Source organism: Pogona vitticeps, chromosome 3 (assembly GCF_051106095.1).
Source record: "Pogona vitticeps strain Pit_001003342236 chromosome 3, PviZW2.1, whole genome shotgun sequence".
NCBI lineage: Eukaryota > Metazoa > Chordata > Lepidosauria > Squamata > Agamidae > Pogona > Pogona vitticeps.
In genome coordinates this window covers 127,624,104-127,645,992 of record NC_135785.1, presented here as the reverse complement: position 1 = coordinate 127,645,992, position 21,889 = coordinate 127,624,104, and the positions used below count along the sequence as shown (strand labels likewise).

The 21,889-nt window shown below is 41.0% G+C and overlaps 1 pseudogene; it reads right to left on the bottom strand.

Moving 5' to 3' along the window:
* Positions 1 to 19,201: 19,201 nt before the first annotated feature.
* On the bottom strand, positions 19,202 to 19,334 carry LOC140706235 (U2 spliceosomal RNA; annotated as a pseudogene).
* Positions 19,335 to 21,889: the final 2,555 nt, after the last annotated feature.

Here is a 21,889-nt window from a genome sequence, read left to right as displayed (position 1 = left end):
TTCACCACAGCTCCAAAATTGTGAAACCTGAATCCCTGACACGTGGCAGAAATACTAAAGAGATCTTGAAGAAATGTACCTTGGCATTATTATTTTATGTGGGTTAATTAATTTGGATTACTTATATTCTGTAAACAGCAGTACCACGTCGGTCAGTAGATGATAGAACAAAGAAACTCAGGTCAATATCCTATTCAAGATTTACATACACAAAATGCTGCCTATGGAGGCTGCTGTGGCAGTGCAGCTAGTTCACACAATCTTTTTGCAATTGGTTCCACATCAGATCATTACAGCAACATCTGCAATTGAAGATCTGCACACATAAATACCAAACAAGTTACTAGACTCAAGGTTTGGTTCAAGTAAGGAGCAAGTACTGATGTTTTTGCATCAGGCCTTTCTCTTTCTCTTTCTTTTCTTTTCTTTTTTTCCTCCCCCTCCCTTTTTTTGGTATAATGGCACAATCTGACATCTATGTAATATAATATAATATAATTTTATTTTACTTTATTTATAACAGCCAAAGACCAGCATGAAACAAATAGTACAGTCCAAAACAGAACAGAATGTGCAATGTATATTATGCCAACCACTGCTTCCAAATAGTATGTACATTCTATGTCACAAGTATCCAAAACTGACAAAAAATATCACCATATTAGGAAAGGACTGTGGCAAGCTATGGCAGCTGCACATAATTTGCCCAATTTATTAGTAATGTGAAGGATCTGATGAGAAAGAAACAATAAAAAAATGCATTTCTACTGAGCTACCAGGGAATTTTTGAAGAACACATTAAAGTTCTTTATGAATCTAGAAGGAATAGTGTAACAGAACATGCTGTGCCACCATTACAGCGGCATAAACAATCCTGACAAGGTACTCCATGATATCTTCCCCCCAAGAGCAAGGCATCAAATCAGGCTTGTGTAAAGTCTCTCTTGAATTTGAGAAAAATTCAACTACCCAAATGGGTAGAGGGCACAAAAGTCTTATTGCTTAAGGCACAATATTTATTTTCTTAGCAAACTTAGGCTATGCTCACATTGGCAAGTTGAATCTATTTCTGTTGAGACCTTACAAAAATCAGGTTCATATGGTATTTAAACTGGTGGAAGTGTTCACATCTACTGAATAGAAATCAATTTGTTTTTTATTAGAATATAGCTTTACTTTGAAAAGATGGTATCTAGCTGCCAAAGGCGTTCAAATTCCATGACAAATACAGCAAACTAGCTGGTATCTACAGTAGAAACATCATACCATATTTATAAGAGAGAGAGAAAAGTGTATCATAAACAGACAGAACTATGAATCCTCCAATAGATGTCCACCACACCATTCCATCTTGAAATAAAGATCCCCACAGTCGTTCACTGAGAAAGGGCAATGTGGAAATATTGCCCATCCTAAACCTAGTTTTGTTGAGGCAGCTGGCTAAGGTATCTACTTCCACAGCATGCTGAACATGGTCTTTGGTCTGGAAGTACCCTGGTGTCATGAAGTTTTGTTCTCCATCTATTCCCTTTCAGCCAGCAGAAGGAGAAAGAGGAACATTCAAAAGTCATTAAATTCCAGGTACTAACATTGATAGGTGACTCTTTCTGTTAATGTGCCATTTGTGCGAAAATACTCGCCTATGGGTCCTATGTAATCAAGTCAGGGGTTGTCTAAATTAGTTCCATCATTCAATGGAGTGAAACAGGGCTGTGTTTCAGCTCCTATATTGTTCAATTTTTACATTAATTCTTAGGCATCCTTCTGTAATGTGCTCTGAGCTGGAGTGTCCTTTCCAGAGCACGAAGCCTGGGTAAAATCATATGGAGGATAGGCTGTTACCCAAACAGCAAATCCCCCCTCTCCACATTGTTGAAATAGTCCAATGGAAAGGCAAGAGCCAATACAACTGGTTCCAGCAACGTCGTAGGAGTTGACAGGATGACACGAACTGCCTCCGGGATTCTGGCTCCGGATTTTGCCTAGAGGTTAACTCCTGAAACCTTTTCCATCAGTGGATATAGCCACAAGGCAGTGGAGGTTTGAAATCAGAGTTTTCCTTCTCCTAGATGGGCTGCCTTCCAAGGCTGACGTGCTCCACCTACCATTGCCATACAAAAAAAGAAAAACACTAGTAGACTTAAGACCCTCACTATCTTCTGCCCAATCTGCATCCACTGATCCTATCAGTTTTGGGTTCTCATTAGCTGGCAGTCTTAGCTTAAAGTCCATGGTTCCTTTCAAGTATCTAGCTACTCTTTTCACAGCTGTCCAGTCACTCTGTGTTGGAGAGCTGACTTTTCTGCTCAATATTCCTACTGCAGTGGCAATGTCAGGTATCGCAGTAGTTGCCAAGTACAAAAGCTTCCCTACTCTATACTGGTTATTGTTGGGTAAAGGTTCTCCTTTCTCTTTATTTTTTAAAAAATCTATATGCATGGGTGTAACAGCACTGTAGGCATCTTGCATATTCAACATATCTAACAATTCAAGTATCTTTTGTTTCTGACTCAACAAATATGAACCATCTGCCTCTCTCTCAATTTGAATGCCCAAATAATATGTTGCATCTTCCAATTGATTTATTTCTACCTCTTTGCTCAGATTCTGTAGTACACTCCTGTACTCTTTTTCTTTATTGGTCACTACTATCAGGTCATCAACATAAGCTAGAATATATGTGTAATGTCCATTCTTGTTCCTAGTATACAGGCATTGATCTGCCCTTCCCTGATTGAAACCTTGTTGAAGTAGCATCTTCTTCAGTTTCTCATTCCAGGCTCTGGCTGCTTGTTTCAGTCCATACAGGCCCTTCCTCAATTTGCAGAGAAGGTCAGGGTGCTTCTTGTCAATGAAGCCTGGTGGTTGCTCCATTTTACATTAATGGTATAGTCAAAAATCTAACATATCCTGATTTTCATGCTCCTAAATTGTTTATCTGCCCTCTCTCAATTCTTCTATATGCCAACAATGTAGCATTGTTGTCTCTAACTTGTGTTGGCTTAAGATGGCTCTCTTCTTAATGTAACAAAGAGCAACTATTAACTACTCAAAAACTAAGGTGTTGGTTGTTAGCAGAAGGAGACTCAAGCACAAATGGTCCATCAATGGGAATCCCATAGAACAAGTCTCAAGTTATAAATATTTAAGCACAGTTTTTGATTCCTTTGAATCCTGTCTCTCCCACATAAATTATGCAGCAATGAATGTGCAGTAAAGTGCTACTGCACTAAGTAGATTTTTTATGCTAAAGGGATGGCAACATGTTCCATCAATGATCCAAGTATTTAAGGCTAAAGTAATTGCATAAATGCTCTATGGTTCCCAATTATTTGCATATTCCAACCTGTGACCCCTTGAGTTTGTCCAATCCAAATTTCTGATAGCTATACTGGCAGTGCCTCCTTGTGTCGCTAACACAGCTCTATGCCTAGAGGTATGCTTAGTTTCCATCAGAGCGTGTGCCAAGGTTTACATGTTGTATCACTGACTAAAGCTGCCTTTCTTCTCACAAGGTTTGGTACCATTGACCCAAGCACCCAGTGGTGTTTCCTACTTTCTTCAGTTTAAGCTTGAGTTTTGCTATAAAAAGCTGATGATCAGAGCCACAATCAGCTCCAGGTCTTGTTTTTGCTGATTGTATAGAGCTTCTCCATCTTTGGCTGCAGAGAATATAATCAATCTGATTACGTTATTGCCCATCTGGTGGCCTTTGGAGAAGGAGGTAAAATCAACATATGAGGCAGAACTATCCAGCTCTTTTAGAAAAAACAGCTGTTGTCTTTTGATGTGAGTGAATTATGCCAAAGCTATGATTAACGTATTTATAGATTTTCAGATTTAAAGTTACTTTATTTTATTTATTTTATTTATTTTATTAGACTTCTACCCCACCCATCTAGACCAAAGGTTACAGAATGAGCAAGTGCACCATTGCATGACTTCTTAAAGTCCCATGGGAAAATTTTGGAAAAAAATTATATAACAGTCACTATGTAATCACCTAGAAAGCAACGCAGGAATAACTAGCAGCCAAGGGACATGGTGGCACTGTGGGTTAAACCACAGAAGCCTCTGTGTTGCAGGGTCAGAAGACCAGCAGTTGTAAGATTGAATCCACACGACGGAGTGAGCTCCTCTCACTTGTCCCAGGTCCTGCTGACCTAGCAGTTTGAAAGCATGTAAATGCAAGTAGATAAATAGGTACCACCTTGGTGGGAAGGTAACAGCATTCTGTGTCTTGTCATGCTGGCCACATGACTATGGAAACTGTCTTCGGACAAAAATGCTTGATCTATGGCTTGGAAACGGAGATGAGCACTGCACCCTAGAGTCGGACATGACTGGACTAAATGTCAAGGGCAACTTTTAACTTTACCTAACATCGATTTGTCAAGAACAAATCCTGCCAGAGTAATTTGATCTCATGTTTTGATCGGGTAACCTCCCTGACAGAGAGAGGGAATGCTGTAAACATAGTACCCCAAGGCTCACTCCTCAGTCCAGTGCTCTTCAACAATTTTATTAATGACTTGCATGAGGGAGTGCAGTGAATACTTGTCAAATTTGCGAATGACACAAAAGTGGGTGAAATAGCTAATCTACTGGAAGACAGAAACAAAATTCAAAATGGTCTTGATAGGCTGGAGCACTGAGCTGAAAACAAGAGATGAAATTCATCAAGGATATGTGCAAAGTACTGCATCTTAGAAAAAGGAACTGAATGCACAGTTACAAGATGGGGGATACTTGGCTCTGCAATACTACAAATGAGAGGATCTTGAAATTGTCATAGACCACAAGCTGAATATGTGCCAACAGTGTGATGTGGCTACAAAAAAAGGCAAATGCTATTCTAGGCTGCATTAACAGAAGTGTAGTCTCCAAATCCCATGAGGTGCTAGTTCCCCTTTATCCACCACTGGTTATCCACCACCAGTTCTGGACACCATACTTAGGGAAGGTTGCTGAGAAACTGGAAGAAATTCAGAGGAAGGCAACAAGGATGATCCAGCAGCTCGAAATGAAGCCCTGTGAGGAAAGACTGAAAGAACTGGGCATATATAGCCTTGAAAAAAGAAGACTGAGGAGAGACATGATAGCACTTGTCAAATACTTGAAAGGCTGTCATACACAGGAGGGGCAGGATCTGTTCTTGATCATCGCAGAGTGCAGGACACACAATATTGGGCTAAAGTTGGAGGACGCCAAATTTCAGTTGAATATCAGGAAAAACTTCCCAACTGTTAGAACAGTACAACAATGGAATCAGTTACCACAGGAGCTGGTAAATGGTCCCACACTGGAGGTGTTCAAGAGAAACTTAGACAACCACCTGACAGATATCCTTTGATTTGTATTCCTATACTGAGCAGGGGGACGTGGTGGCGCTGTGGGTTAAACCGCAGAAGCCTCTGTGCTGCAAGGTCAGAAGACCAGCAGAATGAGCTCCCGTCACCTGTCCCAGCTCCTGCCAACCTAGTAGTTCCAAAGCATGTAAAATGCGAGTAGATAAATAGATACCACCACAGTGGGTATTTAACGCCGTTCCATGTCTAGTCGTGCTGGGCACATTACCATGGAAACTGTCTACAGAGAAACACAGGCTCTATGGCTTGGAAATGGGGATGAGCACCGCCCCCTAAAGTAGGACACAAGTGGACTAAATGTCAAGGAGAACCTTTACCTTTACCGAGCGGGGGGTTGCACTGATGGCCTTATAGGCTCCTTTGAACTTCATTATTCTATGATTCTATGATTAAGTGAAGTGACATTTCCACTTGCCCTGCCTCATACACATAACTTTAACTCTATTCCTCGCTAAAAGGCCTGTCATCATAAGCTCCTCAATATCTACCACATATAGCTGTTAGAGCCAGGTCCACTGGCACTTTTTGGAAGACTGCACAGCCCATCCATTTAATTTTAAAGAGTTTGGATCTTTCAGGTGCCATTGTCCTACTATTAAAATGTCTGTGATTCATTTTAGTGTAGAAAATCACTTTACCCTTTAAATGCCAATTTCTTTTACAACACTTGCTGTCTCAAGTTTTAGGTATAATAGCATCTACAGTTGGTTTCTTTTCTATACAAATCTGGACTATAAATGTAAACTTACTTCTTTGGTTACCATCCTTTTTTTAATAAGAGGTTTAAGTGAGAAATTTCTGAGCTATAGGAGAACCAGATACATGATATTAGGACCCTTTCCACCTTAGGAGATGGAGCAAAGAGGTCTAAAGATTCTGAAAGTCAGGCAGACCGCACATTCCTAATAACTGTAACAAATGAGCTACAGTGAAAGTTTCCACTAAAAAGAAATAAAAATAGAGGTCAAGAGGAAAAGTAATTTACTTGAGGCGCTATTAGCTTATGGTACCATCAAAATAATGTATGTGTCTGATATGTATGTACCTATGTTCCTTACTCCTGACTTGGCCAAGTTCACACACAATCTTGCATGCACTAACATTGAGTATCAGTGGGAGGAGAGTTATCAGCCTAAGGTGATTTTCCTTTGCCACTAATATGACTGGTAAAGTTTTTCCCGCTTCTGGCATTCAGGTAACCCCTTATTCCTGTTTGTTTTTTCTTATGGGTTTGTTGAGAGCTCTCTTCCTGTTCTTTTGACCAAACTTTGAGAAGCAGCCATGGAGTTTCTCTTTAAGTTAAAAGACTAACTCTAAGTCCATTTTTAATTCTTCCCCCCCCCTTCTGACTGTAATTACAGATAGTAATTGTGAATAAAGATATGTTTTCTACTTAAAGATGCTTCTAGAGCAACCAACCATGGAGGGTGTGGTGAGACTGGATTGATCTCTCCATACAGTGGTGCCTTGCTTAACGATGATAATCCATTCCAGAAAAATCGGTTAAGCAAAAACATAGTAAAGCAAAAATAAAAAGCTCATTGAAAGGCATTGAAAACCTTTCAATGCATTCCAATGGGCTTAAAACTCACTGTCCAGTGAAGCTCCTCCACACAGCGGCCATTTTTGCTGCCTGTATAGCGAGGAATCCGTCCCTAAACACAGTGGGGAGCCATTTTATTTACCCGGTGGCCATTTTGAAACAGGTGACCGAAGCAGGTAACCGATCATCGCAAAGCGAAATTCCCCCATTTAGACCATTGTTTTGCGATCGCAATTGCAATCGCAAAAAAGATTGTCATAATGCGGATTTGTCGTAATATGGGGCAATCGTAAAGCGAGGCACCACTGTACTTCTGTGTTTTTCTGCCTTATAATCTGGTTATTCCTTTAGTAAGTAGAGTATAAGGAGGGGGAAACACCAACATCCTTTTTACCAAACGGTCAACAAATATGGACACTTTTAAGAAGTGTAAACATATTATATCAATATAGCATTTCCCCTTCATTATACAGCTGCTCCCAATTGCAAGTCCTTTCATTCTCTTTTACCTATTTGCAGTCAAAGTTAGAAGAGTGCAAACTCAAAACATTGATACTTGCAGCCTTTAGGCTAGTTGGATCTCTAAACACAAGTACTCCTTTTAGATGTGGTACTATACTGGACCTGTCAGTCCCAGGTTCCTGATTAGCTTCATTTGCTTTACTTCTCATCCCTCTTTATTTAAGAAGTTTCAGCTGGAATAGTTGCTTCCCCATTATTTTATTGTCAGCATCAATTTAGACTTGGAAATAGTTCCAAGGTCACTCAGCAAACATAACAGCTAAGCTGGGATATCTACCCATGTTCTAATGCACCACGCTAAACATTGTACCATATTAATGAAACACAATCAAATATGTCTCAATTCAGCAACAAACCACCATGACTGCTAATACAATAGCACAATAGAAGACTTACCCCTTATTGAAAGAAATAGAAGGTACTCTGAATATTTCTCACTTATTCGAATGCTGAAGAACCTAATTTTTTTTCTGTCTCGCTACTGGCCTCTGTATTGTTTTATAACATGGAATGCTTGACAAATTAGTCCAGTTCTCTCCAGCTTTGGTCTACAGCAACTTGATAAAATTGCTGGTTTGAAATCATTGGACTAATGAGATTGGGCTGAATGTGAACTATTTCCCTGCTTCCCCTCCCCCCTGCCCCCAGTGTTTGTCAAGCTGATTTATGTTGTGCTGCCTTCTGCTCTCATTAAAATCTATGTCACAAAATGAGTTATTGGATTTTTTTTAATGGCCAGGACATTCTGTGCAATTGGAGTACTATGTTAAGGTGTTGTGTTACTTTGGCCATTCTGTATGTTAATTAGTTGGCCAATTCTTTTGCTCTCCATCAGTTGCATCATGTTGTAATCCCAAAGCACCAAGTTAATGAAAGAAAAAAACCAAGATGCCAACAAGGTCAGTGTGTACTGCTTACAAGAGCACACGAACTTCATTTACATATTACATACAAAAGAGAAAATCATTATATGGCAATCTATTGAAAGACTTTTAATGAGAACTGATGATAGGACATAATTTTTTCCTTTTTATTTAGAAGACCAGGAATATGGAGAGCAAATTAAAAGGTAACAATAATGTGGTTTGCCTCTGATACCATCTGTGCAAAGCATTAAAAAACCACACTGAACACAGTTCAATTATTATTGTCACAAATATAGTCACATGGTCTGCTGCAATGGGATATGTTAATGATTTTTTTTCCTGATCATATTCTGTGACATTTGAAAGAAGACAGCTTTCTCTATTTGAGAAAGTGTAGACTGCAGGAGAATGAAAGTCTTCAAATAGTTTTTTAAAGACATGAGATTGGATATGTTTCTTCACAAACTACTATCAGATTGTAAATATGGGGAACAAACAGATTTAAACAAGATTTAATTCAGGACAAGTCAGCGGTGTTCTGGTCAGTTTAAAAGCAGATTAGGGAATAGGGATTCAGCATGTGCTGGTAGGAACTACACTCCCCCGAAACCTCAGGCTCACAGCCTTGCTGTATTCCTGGACAAATCCCTAAGTTTGGATACTCAGGTCTCAGCAGTGGCCAGAAGTGCATTTACACAGTCAATGCTAGTGTGCCAGCTGAGCCTGTTCCTTGAAATGTCTGATTTGAATATGGCGCTTTATTTACATCACATTTAAATTACTGGAGGGCCCCTCCGGCACAAGGCAGAGCTGCTGGGGTGGGGCTTTTTTGCCTACCTATCCGATAGAGACATCAGCAGGGAGAGCCAGAGGACATTAGGCAGGCAGGGCTAAAGGCAAAGTGAAGAGGAGTAGTGCTGCTTTGGAGCCAAGCAGTTTCACTTTTACCACCTGGCTGGAGCAGCTCTGGAGGATCCCTGCTGGGATTTGGGCTGTGCATTAGCACAGCCCCAAGGTTTTTGGGGATTCTAGATTTACCTTTGCCTTGTCAGCATTGCCAGGGTTCTGTAAATAATAATAATAATAAATAAAATAAATAAAATAAAAAGTATATTAAAATAATAATTTGCATTCAAGGTGATAGGGCATTGGTACAGATAGTTGGAGGGGCTGATGGGCCTGGGGGAGGAGTAATAAGAGGGTACAGTGGGGGTAAGGGAGTCTCTTATCTCTCCCACCCGATACCCCACCCTTCCCTTAAAATAATTTTTTTTAAATAATTAAATTAAAATTAAAGGAGGAATTATGGGAAATTGAAGTGAGTAAGGGTGAGGAGGCAGATCATCAGCCAGGAACTACTGTGCAGTAGCAACTTGGGCACTGTGCCTCCCAAGAAGGGTGGGGGCAATAAAGGGAAGCAGCCTGCAAAATGCAAGACACCTGCACAAGCTCCCCCTAACAATTTCATTAACAGATGAGGAGGACTGGCTGAATTACACGGCCATATGAGAAAAGCTCAGTGACTTACAGAGGAAAAGGGTGCAAGCAAGGGCAGCTGTAGGTTCATCTGAGTTGCGTAGGTCATGTGGGGAGTCCAAAGCACACAGACTGGCAGAACTTAAGAGATGGGGGAACATTATGCTCTCTCACATTGCTGTTTTAGAAGTGTCCAGGTCCTTTTGACCATTCATCTGTAAGGTGATGAATGGAACTCCTGGCTCCAGTGCAGCATGCTGAGGGATTGCAGGCAGCTGCAACAAGCACACACATGCAGCAGGAGAGAAGCACTGTTTCAAGAGGCAGAGATAGAGTCGCAGCACAAGTGGACGTGGCTTTTCCAGGTGAGATAACCACTACACCGGGTACAACACAAGTAGGCATTTGGCCTTGGGGCACCTGGAGCTGGACCGGTGCTGGGCCAATTGGTTGCAAGGCTATTTTATTTAAGCATGGACTATCATTAGGGCCCAGCCTAAAAGAGCTTTCTCCCTAATTCAGTACATGGACTGTATACAGGGTGTATGTTGATTTCCCAGGGCTTGAGTGGTTTTCCTAGGTGAAGGCTTTCATATGTGCACAGCACTACATCCTAGCATGCGCTGGGATGTGCTGCATGACATTCTAGGGCTTCATTATATGACCCCACCCTGCCCAGTTTTGGGGAGAGGTTTGACAGTGGCCCATTGGTGCAAAAATGTTCCTAGTCCAGCTTTTACTAAACTTGGTGCAACAGGCGGTTTATCCCCACTTAGTATGCAGGGGATTTAACACCCGGGGATCTTGTAATCATCATCCCTGTAAGTTTCACCACCAATGTGACATATTTTATTTATTTTATTTATTTATTTTCCAGCTTTTACCCTGCTCATCTAGGTTCAATGAATCTACTCAGGGTGGCCTCCAGACCAGGTGTTGCCACAGCAGAGAGCCTAACAACCTCCAGAATGTTTCTATAAACAATGGCCACACACACACACACACCACCCCCCTGGTCTACCCTGGTGTTGGACAACCTAACTGGGAGGACAGAGGTGTACCCCTGTCACTGTCCATCCAAGTTTCAGTTATGCATGCCAGATCTGCATCCTCCTCCAGAATAAGATCGTAAATCAGCTGCGACTTATTGGATACAGATCTGGCATTCAACAAGACCAGTTTTAGAGTGGAGGGCTGACTGAACCGGCTACCTCGAGTCTGACAGGTGGTCACAGAGCCAGAACAGTGGACAGCCTTCAAACATCTGTGTATGTGGAGGATCCCACACATTGGCCACATGTCCTAGGGGAAGACCAGGAGGAGCTGGAGGATGGGATAGTGGAGGCAACCAGAAGCTGCCTCCATGGTCCACCAACCATCCAAAAGGGCCCCGGTACAATTAAGGTGTAGGTTTTGAAAAAGTGACTTCAAAGTTATCCAGACAGAGTGGTAACCAATTATTAGCTTGAAGGGTTTAAATTTGGAGTGACATCCTTGCCATGGGCGTTAGGGTGGCCACCTTACCGGAAATTTGATGTCAGTCAAGGGGCAGGAAGTCATCGTCCAGGCTAAGATTAGTAAGAAAGGGGCAGAAGGTAGAGTGCTGGGCCCATTTTCGGCCCCACCAGTTCCACATTTATGGGTATCTCCAGTAGGGGTAGTACCAAAGAAGGCACCTGGTGGACTTAGGCTGATCCACCACCTATCCTTCCCATACGGGGACTCAGTTAATGATAGGCTCCCTCAGGTGCTGTGCAGCATTCGCTATACCTCATTTGATGCTACAGTGCACATGATATGTGCTTATAGAATAGGGGCAGAGTTAGCTAAGTAGACATCAAGTTGGATTTCAAACTACTGCCAGTACACCCTGAGGATTTTGAGCTGTTGGGTTTACATTTGAAGGACAGTTTTATATGGATATGGCACTACTAATGTGGTGCTCAGTATCAGGTCCGTCTGTTAAAAAAAGTTTCTTTTTGGAATGGGCACTCAAGTGCAGAGTAGGGTAGAACAGGTGGTCCATTATTGAATGGTTTTTTTTAGTTTGTGGAAACAGGGCACTACACAATATCAGCAACTCGTGGAAGCTCTTCAGGAACTTACTCATGAGCTTGGTGTGCCTTTAGCAGAGGAAAAATGGAAGGTCCATCCTGAGTTTAATGTTTCTGGGGATTGAGCTGGACACCATTAAGCACTCCAGACAGTTGCCTGAGGCTAAGATTGTGGACCTGATTCAACGCCTTTGGGCAGATGTTGACATGGCCAAAGTTAAGTGAAGGAAATGCAAGCATTGGTTTGCACTGAATTTGGGAGTGGTAGGGTGGTACCTCAAGCATAATTCAATACCAGGTGGACTGGAATTGAATTATGTGTCATTCATGGGATATTGTCTGTGAGTGTTATGCAACATATTTTCCTAACTTGCGGTCTTTATTGCTGAGCCTGGTCACACAACACTATGATGCAGCATAACTTCCATGTAACCTGAGCACTAATATTTCTGTTGAATGATCCACAATAGTTGCAAAATTCTTGGTGGCCAGAATCCTACTGCTGATTCTCATAAGAGAAAGTCTTTGTGTGCAAATTGTTGGTCATTAACAAGGTTCTGGTTACTGGCATGTACTTGATTACACAATCTTCTTATGTTTTAATAGTAAAAATTATGTAGTGGCCTACATAATGACTCTTAACCTCAAGATGTAATTGTGACATATTGGCAAAGTGGAAAAAATCAGCATTAAAAAAACCAAATTGATTTAAATCATGATTTAAATAACAAATTCAATAAAAATATTTTATTAAAATACCGTGTTTCCCCAAAATTAATACAGGGTCTTATACAGTGGACCCTTGACTTACAGATGGCTTGACTTACAGACTTTTTGAGTTACAGACTTCTCTGGCCACAAAATTTAGGTTCGACTTGCAGACTGAGATTTGACTTACAGACCAGAAAAAAACCAAAATGGAACAAAAACGGCCTGTTACGGGATTAATCGGTTTTCAATGCACTGTAGGTCAATGGAGACTTGACTTACAGACTTTTTTACTTAAGAACCGCCTTCCAATACGGATTAAGTTCTCAAGTCAAGACCCCACTGTATTACTTTTTGCTCCAAAGAACACATTAGGGCTTATTTTCAGGGGATTTTTTTTTTCGTGTACAAGAATCTACATTTATTTAAATACAGTCATGTCATTTTCTTCTGGTTGCTGCACAAGGGTGGAGGGCAGGTTTTCACTTAACTGGGACTCATTTTGGGAATAGGCCTTATACTGGCATCCTGAAAAAAAATCATATTAAGGCTTATTTTCAGGTTAGGTCTAGTTTTGGGGAAAACAGGGTATATTAAAAATATTTAGATCATTATTTAAATCAAATCCATCTTGCATATTGGCACTTCTTCCTCAGTATCATGAAGTAAATATTTTATATAATTTTGTGTGAAATATTATCTGTGAGTGAATGTAACTTAAAGCTTAAAGCTTAAGTGCTTGTTTCAAACAAGCACTTAACTTAAAGCTTAAGTGCTTTGTTGAAGCTTTGCATTTTCTGTATAGTAAAGAAGAGGTTAAATGAATTGTTTTTGTTACTCTCCTTAAACTTAATCTAGTAAAATCTATACTTCAGAAACTGGAACAGAGGGACCTACTTATCAGCTAGACTTGCAGCCCAGCTATAGAAGCCAATCATTATTGTAAAATCTTTTTTAATGTCTGGAAAGAAATAAAGATACAGTTTTCAGTCAGGCTTATTACTGGGCAGGGCCAATTAGATTAGAGAGTTTGCTCTTATGAGAAAAGGAATAGGAAAGATTGTTCTTCCTAACATTTTGCCAGTCTCTGTGGCTGGCATCTTCAGAGGACAGGAGTCAGAACTCTGTGCTCTGGTGCAGTTTGTTTGGATAGTTAAGTATTTATAGCTATGGGATCAGCTTTTGTCCTTTTCAGGAGATGGGTGATTGTAGTGATCAGTGTTTTTTTGTTGTTGTTGTGGGTGTATTGTTGTAATAAGAGGGAGAGATTAGATCACTGTAATGCGCTCTACGTGGGGCTGCCTTTGAGGCTGACACGGAAACTTCAGATGGTGCAGAATGCGGCGGCCAGGCTCCTTACAGGAGTGAGGAAATTCCAACACATCTCTCCTATTCTGGCCAAGCTGCACTGGCTGCCCATCCGTTTCTGTGTCGACTTCAAAGTGTTAATGCTTACATACAAGGCCCTAAACGGTTTAGGACCTCGATATTTGGCGGAACGCCTGCTCCCACCTAGATCTACCCGGATCACCTGCACGAGCCAGGAGGTGAGGCTGGGGAGCCTAACGCCGAGGGAGGCCCAGAAGGAGCGAACACGAAATCGGGCCTTCTCGGCGGTGGCTCCTCACCTCTGGAACAACCTTCCTCCAGCGATTCGTGCAGCCCCTACGCTGGGCACATTTAAGAACCAGCTAAAAACATGGTTATATGTTCAGGCCTTCCCTCCTGTCAATACTTAATTTCCTTTCTCTTTCTATCTATTTGTTTTATTATATGTGGTGTTGTTTACTTGTAATAATTTTTATGCTTTATTGTATATTTTTTATGGAAGCCGCTCAGAGTGGTCAATCTGACCAGATGAGCGGGATATAAATCAAATAAATAATAATAATAATAATAATAATAATAATAATAATAATAATAATAATAATAATAATAATAATAATAATAATAATAATAATAATAATAATAATAATAATAATAATAATAATAATCTGTCATTGTGATTGATGGGTGTCGTTAGCTGGTCTTTTGTGTGCAGTTGTCACCAGTTCTTGTAGCTGGGTAGAGTTCTTGACCTTTTGCAGGCTGTATTTTTCAGTGCTGGGAGCCAGGTTTTGTTGAGTTTTAAACTTTCTTTCTTTTTGTTGACGCTCTGCTGGTATTTGTGGATTTCAATGGCTTCCATGTGCAGTCTAACTTAATGATTGCTGTTGTTGTCCAGTATTTCAGCATTTTGAAATAGAATTTCATGTCCAGCTTGTTTTAGGGCATGTTCAGCTACTGCTAATTTTTCTGGTTGTTTTAGACTAAACAGAGAACATTTTAAGCAGAGATTTTGTGGTGGAACAGGTAGTCAGTTCTTGTTACAGAAAGAATTCCAACCTGCTAGTGAAGGAGCTCAAGGAAGTAGTGAGTGAATAGCATATATAATCCCCATAAGAGTCATAACTGTGAAGTAATTTTCTGTGACAGCAAAGGGGAAAGTGCAAAGTAATATTAGGCCAGATAATAAAGAAGGAACGCTTCATGTGTGAATAGTGGAGAAGACTAAAAACATACCACAGGGAGAAGAATTGTGAGACTGAGCTCTGCTGTTAGAAGTGGAAAGAAGCTCAGTTAAAAAGGACTTGGTATTTGGAGCATGTATTAAGTAGAAATATAACTTGATCACATGCCTTGTCACCATGTGCAGGCAAAATTCTTACATATAGTCTCTGCATGCAGTTTTCACACATGGGCACCAGCTTTGTGTACCACCAGCTTTGGATCATTTTAGAGGGCAGCAGTAAGGTTGCCAACATCATGCCTGCCCTAGGCCCCATAATTTTCTGAGTACCCCGGCAAACCCTAACCCAAAGGAGGGGTGTTCCCTGATCAATGTGATGTTTATTTTTCACTCTGCTTAGCATGACCATGTGCTGTGCAGTTCTAATGAAACTCCTGTTGTTCTTTTGCTCATATATGCATGCACACAAAGTGGCACGATGGCTAAACATGTATATTCTGCTATGCATCCTTCTCATAGCTGTTTGGCAGTCTTCCCAAAGAGGGGTAAAACATCCTTTAGATAGACAAACATGCCAACTGACTGTTTTTTTAGCTTCCTGGGTTGAAATACTGTAGATTGCAACTATACATTAATGAAATTAAACTTTGTTCCTGAACAGCCCCTCAGTGCTTGCAGCTGGTAAGATATAACATCATTTCTTTCATTTGTGCTTCTATATGTTATGTTGAAAGCATCATGCTGATTTTTTTTTACTTCAAGAAGGTTGGTTTGGGGACTCATTAGAGGGAGTGTTAGTGCACAGCATGATTAAAAAGCATTATTTTGATGCATGTTAGATCCTTCCATTGTTTTCCTTCTTAGGGTTTATTCCCTCCTTTCTTCATGCCGTGATGATAGCTTTGAATTCTGATACAGTAATATTTGCCTGATATAAGTTTCACTTTTGGTGTCATTTTCTTTATGAAGTATGTAATGTATACTTTTTTTGTATTTTAGTTTCCACGTTACTAAGGGTATTCAAAATGGTCAAACCTAGTCTCTTTTCAAATGAGGTGAGTGGGAAGTAAAGAAGAATCACATTTAACGGGGGGTGTAATGACACACTTCACAAACAGCGAAAGAGCACAGGAAGACAAAATGTAGAACTCGGTTTATCAGGAAAAGCATCTTATTAATTTTACCGAGAATTTTGAACTCTGTTGGGGTTACTAGTGTTGACTTCTTATTGTATAGATTCAACTTGAAAACATACTATAATTTAAGAAATGATTGTCAGCTATCTAACCTGCCAGACCAGGGACACATATTCAATTGCAATGCAGACAATTTTGCCATTTTGATTTGGAAAAAAAAAGACATTGGGACTATGTTTCCTTGTGTTAAGTTTCTACAGGTAACTCCTAGTAGATCTCTGAAGGTATGGCTACAATGGAGAACTGACCTGGAACATTTTGACTTTGTTATGATTTTAGTCATACTCTGTATAGGGTCAGAAATCACAATCAGTAATCTCACAGGGGCTGCAGATTGATTTGAGAGTTCACTGCTTACACTGATTGAGATAGGAGTAGCAATCCAGTCCACAGTCCCCCTCTGGCCTTGCCTCTGCCTATGTGATAAAACTAGAGCTGGGAAAATGAGGGGAGGCCACCATCCTCTAGACCACTGGTTCTTTACCTTTGTTACTCAGATGTTTTTGGACTGCAACTCCCAGAAGCCTTCACCATCAGCTCTGCTGGCTGAGGTTTCTGGGAGTTGCAGTTCAAAAACACCTGAGTAAGAAAAGTTAAGAACCACTGCTCTAGACAAGGGGTCTTCAAACTATGATCCAAGGGCCATATCTGGCCCACCTTGCATTTTTATCCACTATGGTCTGCAGGCTCATGTTCATTTCCTTCAGCCCATGGGTGGGCTGAAGCCCATGCCCTAAAAAAATGTAAAATATATAATATGGCCCTCATGCTGAAAAGTTTGGATACCCTTGCTCCAGACCAGTGGTTCTTAACCTTTTTGAAAGAAACATCCCTTTGAGCCATTGAGGAAGTTCTCATGGCCTCCCTCACCACGGCGGCAGCATGGCACCACGAGGAGGGGGGAATGATAAGTTCCTCAGTGGCAGTGGCAGTGGCAACCACATCAGCCTTCAAGATACTTAAAAGAACATACCTCTGAAAACTGAATTTAAAAAGTAAAATTGTTAAACCTTCAACATTCAATTATGAAGTATTACCAAAATTCAAATTTGTGCATCTCAGTTCTAACTTGTATATTTCAGTCTACAGTAGTTGTAAAATCTGGAAGAAAATTATCTCTCTTTTCTGGGTCCAAAACCCACCATCAGAAAAGTAGAAAAAATGGCTGTTAAATGTTGTAACTAAACTGCAACTTCATCTTTAAAGGCCCCATCAATGTGTTTCACCAGATGCTGGCCAATAAATGTTAGGCTGCAATCTGTAACATACATATTAGTAAGAGTACCGTTCACACTGATCTTGAAAGAAATCCCACTGACTGTATTGTTCTTCATTCTTTGGAACCCATGCATACAAAAGAGGTGTAAGTCAACAGAACGTTGGAATACACTGAACTGCAAAGCGCATTGGTGTCAAATCCATCTTCCGTGCATTACTTAAAACTAGCAAGGATGCCACTTCAAGGTTAAACTTTGTGGAAACTAGTTCATGACCTAAGAAATACTGGGGTTGAGGAGTGAGATATAATTACTGAACGGCATCTGTAAGATTACGATATTGACAATGAATTTCAAATGGCATGTCGCTGCAAAGCCCAATTTAAAGCCCTTTCCCGTACTTTTGAGTTGACCTTTTAGTTGGGGTGTGCAGCAGTTGACCAGTGTCTCTTGCCTGCCAGGTGACTGCAAGCAAGGACTTCCCCATTGAGGTGAAGGTATTACCCGAACCATTCATTCATCAGGGAGTAAAGCAAGAGGGAAGCAGTCCGGGGTCTGCTGCCAACAGGGAGGGGCCAGCATCGATCTCAGGAGCCAGGCCTGAGCCTACGGAATGCTGGGTAGCAGTGAGGGATTGGACACTGTGCTAGTAGGCCTGGCAGCTCTACGCTTTGACCAGACTGCTGCAGCTTAGGGAGGAAAAACTCTACACCTGGCCCACCCAAGCTGCTGTCCGGGGTGCCTGCTGACATTGGGGGGGGCACTGGCAACTCAACAATTTGCTCCCCGCTTGCCCTCCATCCCTTGACAGACCCCCAAAGTCTCCAATCTCCAGGCGTAGGTGCCTCTCAAGGCGATAAAATCTCGGAGAACTTCGGCAGTGCTGCTAACATCCAAGTTGAGTTCCTGACAGTGGTCGATGGTGGCCCGGATGGAGCAATGCCTTGCCTCAGCTTCTCCAGCAGGGTCCTCCTCTTCCTCTGACATGTTAGAGGGTCCCCCTCAGCCCAGCCCACCCACACAAAGACCAGCCCTGGCCACACCCACAATCCTCTACACTGAGCGCACCAAAATGGTAGGGGAGATGACACCTTCTGCACTTCCTCCTGAGGGAAAGGTTCCCAAATTGGAATGAAGGAGAGGAGGTCCTACCACACCCTTAGATGCAACTACACATTTCTCCCTCCCCCTCCCCACTACCAAGATTTGTAGTTCTTCTCAGCCCATGTCAAATACTATGGAACAACTATCCATGTGTTCGGGGTACTGTGTGTAGGTGGAAAGGAGCCGAATTCGGTCCCTCAGCTGTTTTTTTAATATCATGTTGATTGCCTCCATATCACCCCCTTCTGTTCCTTTGCCCCCATGTTGCCCCTTCTTGTCCCATCACCTCCCTAAAAAACAAAATCACCCCCTTGGGGGCAATATCGTCCAGGTTAAGAACCACTGCTCTAGACTACATTAGCACTTAGTGAGATACTACTGAAATGTGCTCATGCAACATGCAAGCAGGGGAGTGTGCTGTTTTGTTTCCTCTATCCCCAGTTCCACCACCTTCCACCTGTGGGAATCAACAGTCTTAAGAAAAAAAAAACTATATCTTCACCGCTGGGACTGTCCACAGCATTTAAAACCTTGATTTTCCAGGTTTTCAGATTGCATGGACAGCCTCTACAAACCATGTCAGTTTTTAAGATCATGCAGCAGACGACAGAAAAGAAAATGGAGGAGCCAGGACATGTGTGCTTCTTATCTTCACATGCTGAGTATAGACATTTGAACAATGTCTGGCTCAGGTTACTATGATCTCTAACATGATGAAAAATTCAATTATTGTACTACACTTGATCTTAGCCAAAAGGCCGAGAAGCGATAACCATCAGTCATCTTGGAAGAGACCAATATACCTTAAAATCAACAGATTCAGTAGAAAGTATCCAACAAATGGGATACGTTAAGGCCAAGAGTAATCTTAGGCAACATATTATTGAGACAGAAAGGCAGCAGGATCTTGGTATTATCAGAAATAGGTTTACAGTTGACAACGCATTGCTCCCACTGAAACCGGCAAAATATCTCTACTTACCCCTAACACCTAAACAACACAAAGCTCTTACTTTGGCCCGCTTCAGTGCACTTCCATCAGCAGTCCAGGAAGGGAAGTATAACAACATCCCTTACACTAAGCGTTTATGCCCCTGTAACTCTGGTGAGATTGAATCTATCTCCCACGTATTACTACATTGTGCTTTTTTTTCTGACATTCGAGAAGTCCATGTTAACCCTTACATAAGGGCATTTCCTGGACGAACAGAGGCACACTACATACTGCTTTTGCTGACAGGGCGATGCCCTGACAGATATATACTGGGCTAAATTCAGATATGCTGACAAAAGTAGCCAAATTCTGTGCTGCTGCAATCAAAATCCGGGAAGGAAAGGTTCCACCTAGAGCGCAGCTATAGAATTTGTAAATTGGTGTATAAATTGGTAATGTTCACACGGGCTCTACGAGCTTCAAAGTAACAATTTTGGCATTCAGTGTAAGCTGTAATAGGCCATAGATAAGGCCTATGATAGGGAGTAGAAGATATTTACTAAGATGTTTGAATATGGTTTTATATATATGTATATGGATGTTTTTAGTCCTTTGGTGTTTTAGTATTTTTAATGTTTTTAGATTGTTTTTATGTTCCCAAATTTAATAACAAGCATAGGATGGCTATATTTTGGTATAATTTTGGCCCTTATAGAATTGGAGACACACTGCAAAACCTGCAGGTAGTGTTTTTACTTATTGTTTGTGAGAAACAAGCCTTTCCATGTAATGAATTTCACAGGATAAATGCTGAACTTTTGAAAACACTTTTGCAAATATCTGGAATTTGTTTGCAGAAAGCAGTTTGCAGAGGTGTTTGCACTGTTTTCTAAGTAAGCCATGCATAAAAGTAACCCATTGCAATGAATACTGGTTGGGAGATTATAGAGTTGGTAGTCCAGCATTTCCTGCTTTGTCAGGGAGTTGAAAACAGTGACCCTTGCAGTTTCTTTCAGCTCTACAACATTAAGTTCTAGATTATTTCCCCCAGACTTCTGGAAGCTGCAATGAGAACTTATGTAGGTGCTTTCTTTGGGAAAAGTAAAGTTGTTGACAGAAAATGTCCTACTAAAGTAAATAAGTCTTGTGCCTCATTAAATGTGCAAAGCAAATTGATATATCTGTATGAATTATGAAGCAAAATTTAAGGCCAATTACTTCCTTGGACAACATCTGCCAGAAGTACCAGTCAAGACATTATCTGAATCACGTTTGTTAGTCAGCAGCAGAAGCAGCTAGTGGCATGGCGACCACCATCTTTTGGCACCGGGGAGGCCTCCAAGGGTCTTCTGCAGCAAACCAATGCCATTTTATTTGCTTTGATGCCGTTACCAATCCAGGCAGCCAAAGGCACAGAGTTCTCAGGTGGATCGGACACTAGACGTTTTCACTGTGGTCCATCTGGGAAGGATTTAAGATCCATGGCCTGACCTACATGGTCAGTGGCTGTTGTAGTTCAGGGTTTCTGGATGGCATAGTTTATTTACTGAAAATGTGTTCAAGCTCTACTATTAATCTCTTCCCAATACAGCAAAGCAGTGACACAAAACCACAAATATACAAGAATGAGAGCTTAGGAAGTGATTGCCATGCTGGATTGGTAGTTGGTTTTGTGTCTCAGTGTGTGTGAAAAACAATCAATTTGCATCCCTGGAGGGAACAATACTTTTCATCTTCCTGTCTGATTCCTGTACCCTTACTTTCTCCTGCATTTTTCTCTGGAAAATCAGGTGCAGACAATGTATCACTTTTGGTGGATTCTAGTGATATTCTTGTAGATTTGTAAGGGGAATTGTGATTGATAAAAACTGATGGCAAAAAATTAAATAAATAACAAACACCTGATCAGAATACTATCGAAAGTCCTATGTGCATTGTAAAATGTCATAATTTCTTGCCTAGTTTACATGATGCCTCTCTGCCCATTTTATTCTGAAAATAACTTTGTCAGGTATGTTTGGCTGAGAAGTAGTGACTGACTCAAACATACCAGTTAAACCTTTCTGATCAAATAAGGATTTCTTCTTGTGTCTTCCTGTTCTATGCCCAGCACTGTAACCATTACATTACTCTGGCTCCCCCACATCAGTGGTTTATGTATAAAGATTCCAAAGCTAAAATATAATGGTAGGAAAATAATGCATCAATGAACATGCTTAATTTGCATAGTATGAAAAATCCACTTTAATTGGCAGTCGGCAAATTAAACTGTCAAATCAGATTTGGAGAGGTGGAATATGGCAAACCTATACCTATCCCCAGATAGAATCCTTCTTCTTGTTTCCTAAGTGCAGTGTACTGCATATTTGTATTAGAGAGCATTCAATTATG